The sequence below is a fragment of the Chroicocephalus ridibundus genome, chromosome 4 (genome assembly GCF_963924245.1).
Source record: "Chroicocephalus ridibundus chromosome 4, bChrRid1.1, whole genome shotgun sequence".
In the NCBI taxonomy this organism is placed as follows: Eukaryota; Metazoa; Chordata; class Aves; order Charadriiformes; family Laridae; genus Chroicocephalus; species Chroicocephalus ridibundus.
In genome coordinates, this window is record NC_086287.1 from 64,350,212 (window position 1) to 64,362,328 (window position 12,117).

Below are 12,117 nucleotides of genomic sequence, written 5' to 3' on the forward strand. Positions count from 1 at the left end.
TACCACTGATAAAAATTGGAGTTTAAGTGCCAAGGCTAGCATCTCACAAGAACTGAGCGAGGGCAAGGGCTGAGCAAGAATCCAGTTCTCCCGGCAGCGCTGCCTATGCCCAAGGCGATGCAACCTTTCCTGGGAAACTCCTTCCTTTTTCCCTCAAGATCAAGCAATATAAAATCTAAGCCTAAAAATGCAAAACATCAGGTGACCTTAATATCTTTTGGGTATCACTGTATGTCCTGAACTTGATTTTGTGATTGCCATCTTGAAGGCTACCAAGTTAGCAGCAAGACCCAAATGGGGACTATGGAAGCAAAATCCAAACCATATCGTATCTGTTGCTTTTTGCCCCCAGGACACAGGGAGAGTTAGCTGCATTCTCTCCACCTTGAATTTTCCATTGGCCAACTGTAGGCCTTCAGAGATATTTAAGAAATACTAAGTCCTGGACAACAGTGAATCCGCAGGTAAAATCAATGAGCCTGCCTGAATTTGCACCTGAAGTTATAACTCCAGTTGGGTGTCCATGTAAAGGACGCGGGATAGGACTAGAAGCACACATGTAGATACCCACCATTGCCACATCAACATAACTTACAAGCAAGATGTCCCCAAAATTATGTACGTATGTACGTATCCGTGGTTCCAAGGCATGCACTCAACATCAGTGGCAATGCACGCTCTTTTTCTCTTTAACACAAGTTTGTTCTCATTTTTTTCACCTTATTTTAAACTAAACACTACTTAAGTTTTTCTTTTAAAGGCACAAAAGCAGAACAAAATCCCCAAACAATGAAAACATACATATCTGTTAGACTTTAATACATCGAAATTTGAGATGGTGACATAAGAGGACCCAAGTTGCATTCACCTAACTTGCACGATGCTAAAGTCATTGAGAGCCTAGTCCAGAGAAAGGGAGCAAGATTTGGCATTAAAATTCCTCTATAACAACAGGAAAATATGCAAGAGCCATGAACAGTATTAATGGAAATTTCATAAACAAAACAAAACGCATTTTCAACCTTGCTGTGACTGTTCCTCCTCTGTCCCCATCCCTTTCCAGCTACAGCAACCACACAGTACGTAGCGTCTCCTTCTACGTGCTTCTACTGCACTTCAAGTGACGGGACCCCAATCTCAGTTCAGATCTCTAAGCATCAAAGTAGTTAAAGTTAATAAAACTTTCAGGATTTTAAAGCCGAAAGTATGCTAAGATTTAAAGCATTAATTAACTTTAATTCAGTTACTTTATTAATTAATTAATTTATATGATGATACATGATCATAGAACATGTATAAATAAAAAAAAAAAAAGCATATGCTCCTATTTTCTTTTAAGGTCAAATTAAGGCCCCCTTCCCAAAAGGATAGGATTTCTTCATTATTTTTTGTTTTTTAAACGCAGGAATCCATTCAACACATGCACAGTGCAGGTTATAAAAATGGACAGCAGATACAAGATAAGCTCATGCTAAAGCTTTCACATCCTTGAAACCCTCTGCTCACCATCCAACACAGCAGATGATACATTTTTCCCTGCCTCTGATTCCTGCCCTGCCTCAACAGAAGACTCCACAGCTGCTTTGAACGGGAGACATGCACACACTCTTGGATGACATACCTACAAGGATTAGTATTCTTTAAAAGGTAGAGATTGTCTGAGAAGGGATTATACAGGGACAATAGCCTAGTCCCTTTGCCCTCCTCTTCCCCCCCCGCTCCAATTTCATTCAAATAAAGCATATTAAGTGTAACTATATCATATCAACCTCTGAAGAGTCTAAAACTGTCAGGGTATTGGTAAGATTGCTCAGCAATGCTTTACATAGACGTTAGGAACGATCACCTTTTCTACTGCGTATTTAAGTCAATTGTTTTGTTTCATAACAACTCCACGAACTTAAACCAAGTCCTTCATTTCTACGAGATGCCGGACAACTATGAAATATATACCCATAGTGTTGGAAAGAAACCAAATGCCTTCAAACGACATCGTGCCTTTTCAGTGGGGATAAAACCGAAGATGAAGAAAATGACCTTGTCTTTCCCTTTTTTTCGAGATTCTGGCATTAATACAGGAAAGCATTAATTGCTTACGCCTTGGGATAACCTGTGGAGCATCACAGGGCCAAAGTGAGAGTTCCAGGAACACTGGGACCTTGTTTCCAATGGATTTGTTTCCTGTCGATTAACTTACATGAATTGCACCAGAGCCTTTGTGCGAACTCCTCTTCAGCATGAGAGAAGTCACACAAGAAAGGTGCATTACAAATGTTCTCCTCGAGAGAAAAGATTTCCACTGGTGTTCTTCAAAGGAGTAAGTTCTTGACCACCTGGGCTCAACCTGCAGCTCAAATGGTTCAACCATCAACAACAGCTTTTCCCGCCATAAGGGCACTCATAAGACTCAAACCCAGGCTTTCCTCTAGTGGGTATTGGTAGAGTACTTTTTCCCTTCCCTCTCCAGCTGTTCCCATACTTGGCACCTAAAAACATAGGTGGAAATTAGAACAGCACGGTCATATCACATAATTCCAACTTAGCTTCCTTGGAATCTCTCTACCTTTCTCAAGTTCAACTGAAATAAGCCAGCAGGTTGAAAAACGTACTGGGTATTAACACAGAGACATAGGAACATTGACAGAGAGAAACCTAAAAGCAGGTAGCGGAATGGAAATCTCAAGGAACTAACATGAAAATAAATCATACCCAAGCTTTACATTCCAGAGATTTTATCATGAGAATAGACAACACTGATTTAAATACCATGTCTCCAGTGAGGCTTAAGTCCCAATGAGACCTAAGAGATGTTCTTCTTAAGCAGGGTCTTTGTAAGGACTTTCTTGTTTCAGAAAAAAAGGGGGGAAAAAAACTTTCAGATGGATTTGGAAGATTCATTAGCAAGGACTTCATAGCCTTAAGATTACAGTTGAGATCAGGGTGGTTTGCAAACCTTGTCTTTCAGCTATTCCCAGTATTGATTGGTAAGATTTCATCATAGGAAAAAAAAATAGCAGTTATACAATACGCTCCTCTATGGTGAAACTGCTGCCATTTTCAAAAGAATGCATGTAAATACTGTTAAAATATAAAATGTGTATTTCATTAATTATTTAAGGTTACTTCTACAAAACATCTGTGCACACTAATTAGAAAGCAAGGTAAAACTAGTTGCCTTGATTTCCATACTGTCCCAGGTAAGACCATTTGCAGTCTCTGAGTTTACAGCAAACTCCTGCATGCCCCTACATCGTGCCACAGATGTGCCTCCTGCTGCACAGATGTACCCTCACACCCCTCCCCATGAGCCAATCTTGAAAAATCATATGGCATGAAATCCGCTCAGATGTGTACTCTTTAAACCGGAAATGTTTGCAGCAGATACCTTGCAAACAAGCCCAGCTAGAGGTAGCTGAATATTATAACCCACTGTTAATAAACCCTGGCTTCATTTGTTTTGCCTTTGTAGACACATGCCCCATATTTTCCCAATTATGTTGGCTACATGCTTTCCACTGGTGTTGCAACAGGAATTACAGACATCTTTGCATGGCATCTCCAACCGCTTGTTTTTACTTTTCCTCCTTTGAAGTGCCACTGATTATTTATGACCCACTCTGGGACTCAAAAGACTTTCCCTCCATAGAGGCCTCTACGTGTAAACTGAAGTCTGTTCCTAGCAACAGATTATTATTACTCATGTGTTCAGTCAAGCCAACATCATGAACAGAAACGGCAGATTTTTATCTTTGGTGAAGTAGTCCAAAGGAAGTAGAGCTCCACAATGCAGACAAACTGAAGACCCTTTTCCTCTTTGATTATTAACAAAGTTCTCAGTTTATTTTACATTCAGAAAGAAGCAGTAACATTCAGAAGTGCAGGTCTTGAGCCTCGCAAAGTGCTGCTGGGCCGCCTTCTTTTGATAAAACATTTTTCTGTAAGTCTGTCACAGCCCCCCTAAAGGCAAATCACTGGGATCCAAATCATGATAATATGACCTAAAGAATTATCACAGAAAATCCTTTACATCGAGTTAGTTTGAGTTTTTGCTTTTCACAGTATTTCCTTTCCCTCCTCACTTCTGACGTACTCACACCTCTGTTAAATCAGAGAAGTTCACACAGCACTCAAGTTTGATGGTGATGCTTTCTCCTCAACACTTCATTTACAAAGGTTTCACCATTTTTTCACCCAGTAACAGGGGTGGGGAGGAAGGTCTGTTTAAAGCATGCATTTTCCAAGATGCATGCATGCATGCTCCAAGGTTACACTAACGTACTCTCTTTTCTTAAGGTCTTACTCCAGACTGAAGTTCAGCCCTTCCACATTTAAAATACTCACCAACATTGCTCTCGTGGGCTATCTCAGGCTGTTTACGGGTCTACAGCTGGAATGGGATCACAGAGCAAACATACTGATCCCCTTCCCTTCAAAGACAGATTCTGAGGTAGCAAAAATCAGGATAGCACCATTGACCGATCTACCCTGACTTCCCCCATTTGAGGGGCTGATGACTTCTCCCTGTCTGGCAGAAAAAAAATACTTGTCATCACCCAGTAAGCCATAATGGCACATTCTGTGCACTTTCCCGGAGGAAGAAAAGGGCTTCCATTAGGTTTCCATCACTTTGAAGGTGATAGGGAAAAGAGGCTATAGCTTTCTGATCCTACATAATACCCTACAGCAGTCAGACAGGTATCAGCCAGTCCTTTAATAAGTGGTATTAGAGCACGTGGCATTAGAAAGACTTCACCCTGCCTGGAATAATGCTGAAACAAGTCTGGCCTTGGGTATTCCTAAGCTATCAGTAGCTGGAGATGAAGGAATCGAAAAGGGAAAAGCTTGGAAAAGGCTGAACAACTCTGCCCAGAAAGAACCAAGCCCAGAGAGCGTTAACATCTGCAAGAGACACAGAGGTGGACACAAAGCTACACCCCCCTGCCACAGAAACAGTCTCGCCTCACGTGAACTGACACACTGAAACCATATGCACAAGTAAGGACTCCTCCAACGAAAAAGAGCTGCAAGACCAAGACGTCACTTATTAGTTTATTTATGACAACGAGCAGCAGTACATTTTTGTTATCCAGGGACTTCCCAGTGATCTATTTATAACTTCTGAAAACATGCCAGGACAAGCGTATGAGTATACAAAAGCCACACCACTTTTTAAGGCCAGCAAATGTTGCTGGTTTGTCTTTGATTTACACACCAGTAATACTTCCTGTTACAGAAGCACAATGGATCTTCTCATTGCATTAATCAATTTAAAAACGTGGTTTGGAAAGTGTCATTCTTGACCTTCTCTTTTTTTTGGGGGGGTGGGGGGGGTGGGGAATATATCAGTCATCCTGGTACAATTACACAGTTTGAAAACTGCACTAATTCCACGCTGTTGTTAACATACACACACAAAAATACCTTTATTAACAGAGCTATGCCTTCTTCGCACATTCACAAAAGTCAAGCTGTGGAGGTTCACAGTGCATTTGTTTGCCCTCAGAATAAGAGCCTCTCACATTTACCTACTCCCAAGTGGAAACGCAGCGTCAAAGCATACTTACTGAAGCTGGAGAAAACATGCAGTTTTCAACTGGTTTCTAAGTTTTCCCACATTGTTAATAAAAACAAGAACCACTCAAGACACAAAATCACAGTTGTTACTGTAAAAAGGGAGAGCGACGAACACCTGGAGGCTCAGAAGGCTGATGCCATGCCCCTCGATCCCGCCAGAGTACACTGCTATGCAGGAAGCCAAAAATACTATGGCGACTTCATGGCTCTGTCGAAGTCAAGGGTCTGGATGACAATTCAGTCTCCAAAACACACAGCCCGTAAGCACATCCCAGCCCAAACGTCTACCTGTGCAACGCCCAGGACTCTCCGATTATGTGCAAAAAGCCACGAGGTTTATACGGTGTGTTGCCACAGGGCCAGAATGGAAAAGCATTTCCAAAGCAGGGGTCGTTCACACGCTTCCCTGCCGGCCGGCGCGCCGGCTGCGCCGCAGCCCCAAGGCTGCTTCCCACAGATAAGGGGGCTGCAGGGAAGGGTCATCATAAAAACAACACGAGAAACACAAGCTGGCTCAAGATCTGTGCTATACCTGGGAAGCACGTCCAGGGCATAAACACAACCTCTTCCTACCCACTTGGTTAACGAGAAAAGCGGGCACAAGACAACAATTACTGCCACTTCACTCCTGCAAGCCTTTCTCCATTTTCACATGAAAGCCACCCCTATCTGACCCCATTGCCCCAGCTATGCGGGCTCAGGCAAGGCCAGTAGCCAGGCACAGCGCTGAGTTGCCATGCTCCGCCTGGCCTCCTTTCAGCAAGGGGAAAGAGGGCAGCATGGCCGCAGCAGTCCCGGCGCCGCGGGGCGCAGACAGGCCTCTGACCTTTAGGCACACAGTTCCCATCACAAAAGCGAAGGGCTGCGCAGAGCTCATCATACCTCTTCCTCCGCGCTTCCTGGCCCAGGCTCAGTTTTGACAATGGAGAAAGGAAGGGAAGGGGGAGGCAATCGCCTGCGATCAGAGAAAGCTGAACGCTCGCGCCAGGGACTGCCTGAGCAGAACAAACGGGACAACGCCGCCTACTTCAACCAAGCAAGAAGAACTGCAAGAAGTTCTTTCTCTTACTTACAAATGTATGTTTCTTTCACCTGGATTGCAACTGAAATTCTTTGGTTAATATTTTAATAGAGACTCACAGCCAGCTTCTCATTAACACCAGAGCCACTTTACATGGTGTAAAAGGTCTTTAAAATAGCAGTATATAATAACTGTTTTGTATTAATTACATTATATTAATGAGAATCAGACTCCTAGTAATATTCCGCCTTTGAAGGAATACAAACATTTCCTTTCCACCGCCTTCCTAATTCCCTTTTTCCCCAAATAAAGGAAACAGGCAGACGGTTAACAAACAGATTATATATCTAAGCAATAAAAGGCCTGGAGTTCCTCAATTAAATCATAAGGCTGTTCTTGTTCAGAAAGATCTTCCTGAAAAGCAGTAATCTGCTCTTTCGGAAAATTAAGAAAGGGGAAAGGTAGAGATAGCGGCAATGTAAATGCAGGAGTTGTCACTAAAGTGGGGCTTGTTCTTACAGAGCAAAATCACTGGAAGCGGCAGTGCAATGTTTGCACAACAGACCTCGGCAGACACCATTGATGGTGTCAGGAAAGGGGAGGAAAGTGAAATGCAATGTGTATTTGGGAGCCAAAAGAGAAAGGGCACATCTCATGCTAAACCTATCTGCTTTGGCAGTATTCCTGTAAAGATCACAAACTTGTTTTGATCACTAAATATAGCAGAGAAAAGGAATCTACTGCAAGTAGCTCTCTCCGGCAGCGCTTGCTGTTTTACGCAGGGAGAAGGAAGACACAAAAGAGAGACTTGTCAAGCAAATGGCAAACGAAGCTTGCCAAAATTTGAAGGGCAAATTACAATTTAAATGATAGGTCCTAGCCTGGCAGCTGTGAATGCATCAGCTTCTCTCTCAAGCGTGTCCAATTGAGGCTACAGCAATGCAAACTACCGCTCTTCCCCAGCACACCTCCGCTCTGACCTGGAGGGGCCGGCTCTCCGAAGAGCAAGTTTTTCACGTCCATATAATTCTTTCCACATGGAAAGGGCCTTTTGACGGTGTTGCCTCCCACGCTGACTGTACGGGACCCTCCGCTGCAGAGCCTCTGCACCTCTCCACAGAGTAAAAGCACTTTTGTTCGTTGCTTGAGACAAACAAAATGTCTTTCTTTTTGTTTTCAAAGAATTAGCTGCTTTAGGGAAAAAAAAAAAAAAAACAACAACACCACCACACACACAAACCCCTAAATCTCTGATTTACAGCATAGTTTCAAGCCTGCAGAATAACTTTGTGTGTACAGTGAAAACCAGGCCAAACGCTGTTATTCTTACCAGTGCTGTTGCCAGAGAGGACCAAACAGCCAAACTGCGCATAGACAACCCAAGAGAAAGAACTTGGTGCTTACGCAGTAGCCTGCTAGAATAAACTGTTGTCACTACAAAAACAAAACAAACAACAATACAGTTGCAATTGCAAAGCCAAGGACTTCAAATTAGAAATAGCCTAGGCTAAAGGACGCCTCGTTTATTTCGCGCATTCCCCTTCTGCGCAGGCAGGACAACAGCGTCTCCTCGTCAGTGCCCCAATCACAGAGCTGTCCAGGTTGCTTTTGGCAAGAATTTGTATTTGGTACAATAACAGAGACAAAACAGGATGAACGCTCATGAGCCCCGTGCATCGCTCTCGCTGAAAGGCAGCAATATTACTAACACAGAAGTTACTTATAGACAAGTTCAGTCAAGCAACAGAGAATGCGTGTTGCGTAAGCGGAGCTGCTGTACCATCCTCTGTCGGGCCAGGCAGCCGCAGCAAGGCCACGGCCAAGCAGGCGAGGTAAGCCATGAGCCACGTCTGGCCGCCCGAGCCAACTCCAGCCCACCGAGGCACATTTCTGTATCGTTTGCAGAGACGCGCCCCTCAGAGTCCCCATCCAGGGCAAAACTCCAGCAACGAGCTGGCGTGTGACCGCCAACGCAAGTCCTTGGAACAGGATATGCCTCAATTTCCTTACAATCCACATACTGGCTTTCGGTACAGTAAACTCCTGGACTGGCTTTTCTGAGAACCTTTGCAAGAAGAAACACGTTCAGAGCCATCTCCAAGTTTTTCACCTGCAAACGATAGCCATAAAGCCATTCCAAGTCCACCTACAGCACTTAGCAAGGCACAACTGCTCTGCAGGAACAGTGTTTGCTCGCACCTGCGTTGCACGAGTATCTGCTTCCTCCCCATCGGGGGCTGCTGAGGTGCCCTAGCACACGACTGGGAAGAAAAGTCAGATTTTTCACTCCCCCGAAACGAAGCTGGCTCCGCTTACAATAACAAGCTCTGCTTTCTCCACCCCCGGGGTATTTCATCACCAACATCCCACCCAGTTCTGCGTAAGAAACAACATTGCGAACAATATCTCAGACACTTTTTTTTCTTTAAAAAAGCCTAACAAGCAACCTTAAACCTGTCCGTCCACTAACTGTGAAACCACTTGTTACAGTCCAAGTGCTTGATGAAGCAGGGTGACAATTCCAGGAAATACCTGGAATTGATCTTCAATGTTTATTTTTGGAGACTGGCTTTTCTCCCAGCTCTTATTTAATAGTTTGTTCTTTCCCTCCTCTCCCTAGTTGTTCTCCCTGGGATCAAACTGTAATTTGCTTCACCTCTCGGAGTTCACCCACAGACTCCCTAAGCAGGACTTCAGGAATCAAATCCTGGCTCAGACAACACGTTCTTTCTGTTTCACTGCTATCATATTCTTTCTCATGTATCAAAAAAGATAGGAGAATGCTCTGGTATTTGTCTGAAATCAGAAGCGCACAGGATCTATTTAACACTCCGTACTTGCCTGTACTTCATATCTCTGCTATACAAGCAAATTCCTTCAACAAATTCTCCCCCTGGACACACAGCTCTTTCTGCTGTAAACTAGTTCTCCACACAGGAGGCATTTTATCCTCAACCTACCTGGTTTACCTGTGCAGATAAGTCAGGCTTTTTCCAGAAGAGCTAGTGATCTTTTTTTCCATGCCACTAAATAACACAGCGGCGGCAGCAGCGACGCTTCGGAGTAGACCAGGTCGCAGCTCCCTGTGCGGCTCCAAAGCTCCCCGAGCTTTGCATTTAGATATGCGTTGCATGTTTTACATATGTCAGTTTAAAGAGTTTCCGCACATCATCTGAACACGGCTGAATAATTACACATGCTGCCTTAGGCCACTGCCAGCCTGAAGCGAAGCACATTCACCCCTTCAAGGTTTAGCCGTTTTCCTGCAGATTGAGGGCACGCATACAGTCATCCACGCCAGCCCGGCGCATACACAATAATTCAACTGTGTGCCTGAACTATGGATTTTTGGAAGAGAAAGGACAGGGAAAGGAGGATGAGTAACAGCCTATGTAATTTTGCAAAAAAGTTTTCACAAAAAAGGAAATGAGCACCTACCGGGTGCCGTCCACCACCAAGCGCCAGGCAGGCAGTCTCGCCCCGGGGAGAGCAGCAGATTGCAGGGCAGCCGCGAGGAGCACGGGCAGGGGAAGGAACACACTTCTGGGAACCTGCAGTTGTCCTCATTGCTTCCACCTCTGCCACTAACCTGATGTGCGACCTTGAAAGAGCCACTCTGTAAATCCCCTTCGGCCTCTTATTTATAGCAGAAGATTGTCTGGCGCTGTGGGTCCAGCCCGAAGCCTTTCTAAATCCAATGACTGACCAGGGGAGGAGGACGGCTTTAAATTGGACATTGCTATCTGCTCTCTGGTCTTGCGTAAAGCCCTCCAGGCACGCCACCTTACGCCGTGCAACCTACGTGGACGCCGAGTCTGGTCAAAATGAGGACACTAGGATTCTAGGAGGGCTCTCTGCTGAGATATGAGACACTTTGGCCGAGATTCAGCTCTCCTGACACTAAGCAGCTACAAGAGAGATGCCTCCCTGCGCATTCATTGTTTGAACTCTGCAGAAACAATGGAGAGAAATGGGCACTTTTAGGGCAGTTTGTCCAATGTATTTTTAGAAGTCCAATTCAGTGTGGATGGATCATGGCCCAAAAGTATTTGCTGCTCTTTAGTGACTATGAAAGGAGTCTGGACAACTGTCTCTCATGCAGATAGTTATGTTGTAGTTTGGCAAGATGAATCTCACCCTTTTAAATTGGGGGAAAGGAAGAAAGCAAAGAAGTACCCTCCTCGGTTTACACTTCAGTGAGAAAGAGTGTTGCCACCAGAGACACACTGGGCAAGTGCCGTGTGGTTCCCTCCCTGGTAAACATCTTGTAACTAGACAATATGCAACCACCTTCACCGAGAGGCCTTGGCTTTGCTAGAGCAGTCATTGAACTTTTAAGTCATTGAACTTGAAGCTCTCATCAGACAGGCCTACAGCCAAAGTCCCACGTTGCTCACTACACAAGAAGCCTCCAAGAAGCAGGACATGCTGCTTGTGGGGCAGCTTTCATTTCTTTGCCGTATCATTTAGGTGGTTGTTAACAACAAAAACCAATCCAACATGAAACAAAGACTCAGTAACACAAACTGAACCGAAACCATTTCTGAAGCGTCTTTACAATCACTTTGTGGCCAGTTGTACACAGGCCATTTGCCACAGACCAGCAAGGCATGTTCAGCAGCGTATTCATTCCCCCACCTCGCCCTTTCAACTCCATCATTCACCAACTTCTTGTCTTTCTTCTGTCAACCAACAGGCCAAAAGATTCAGCAAGCAAAACTTTTTTCCTGTCAAACCCACATTTCTGCCTCCTCCCTAGACTTCCATAAAAGTAATTACAAGTGCTTTGTTTTCCATCTTAATTGTCATTTCCTTTGATAGAACTTGCAGCCTGAGTCTTAAAGCTCAAATAACTAATACCATTCTTTCCTCTTCTTCCCCATCCCTGGCCACAAACAGTACTGCTTGCATCAGGGTCAGCAATTCCTTAAAAGCTCTCGAGCCAATCTGTGCAGCTGCATTGTGTAGGGTGTTATCAGCAGGCTGCAGGAAGGTTAAAAAGCAAACATGCCTCCCTACGAGAGACCAGAGACCGAAGTTAAGCCCAGAGTCAAAGCTCTGCCCCATTTCCCCTCCTTTGGGGAGATAACAGCCTGTTCACCAGCTCTTTCCCCAGCGCAGCTTTCTGCTCCCTTCCTGTGTGCTCAGCTGAGCTAAAGAAGTTTTTCCCCACTCCCTTTCTGTCCCTGTCCTGGCCCTTTAGCATCTCCACAGAAGGAGCTTGCATCATCTCCTGCTGTGAACAGTGTGATTTCGGTGATCTATAGAGGCTGTCTTCTCCATACCCTCACTAACACCGGGACTTGTGTGTGGTCCATGAAGGTCACAGGAAGCTGGCCAGCGTTCAGAGACACTATTTAGCCTTCCCATCTCCGCTCCGCAATCCCCTCACAGACAAAACGCTCCAGACATTGGGGGTCTTTCCCCTCTCAACATTATCCCAAGCCAAAATACATTCATCCTTCACAGTGGCTACTTGCTGCTGACATCCTTCATGCTCCACAGGACACGACTCGGTCCAG

The 12,117-nt window shown here is 44.8% G+C and overlaps 1 protein-coding gene across 5 annotated transcripts in view; it reads right to left on the reverse strand.

Annotated features, from left to right (window-relative positions):
* SYNE2 (spectrin repeat containing nuclear envelope protein 2) overlaps window positions 1–10,191 on the reverse strand; it is a 190,906-nt gene extending 180,715 nt beyond the window's left edge. For 2 of the 5 annotated variants that reach the window (XM_063333544.1, XM_063333541.1), the window contains exon 1: window positions 10,034–10,157. The gene's annotated coding sequence lies outside the window, so the exon portion shown is untranslated. Of the gene's footprint in view, window positions 1–10,033 lie in introns of all 5 variants that reach the window. The other 3 variants (XM_063333543.1, XM_063333542.1, XR_010070850.1) reach the window with 2 other exon arrangements.
* Window positions 10,192–12,117: the final 1,926 nt, after the last annotated feature.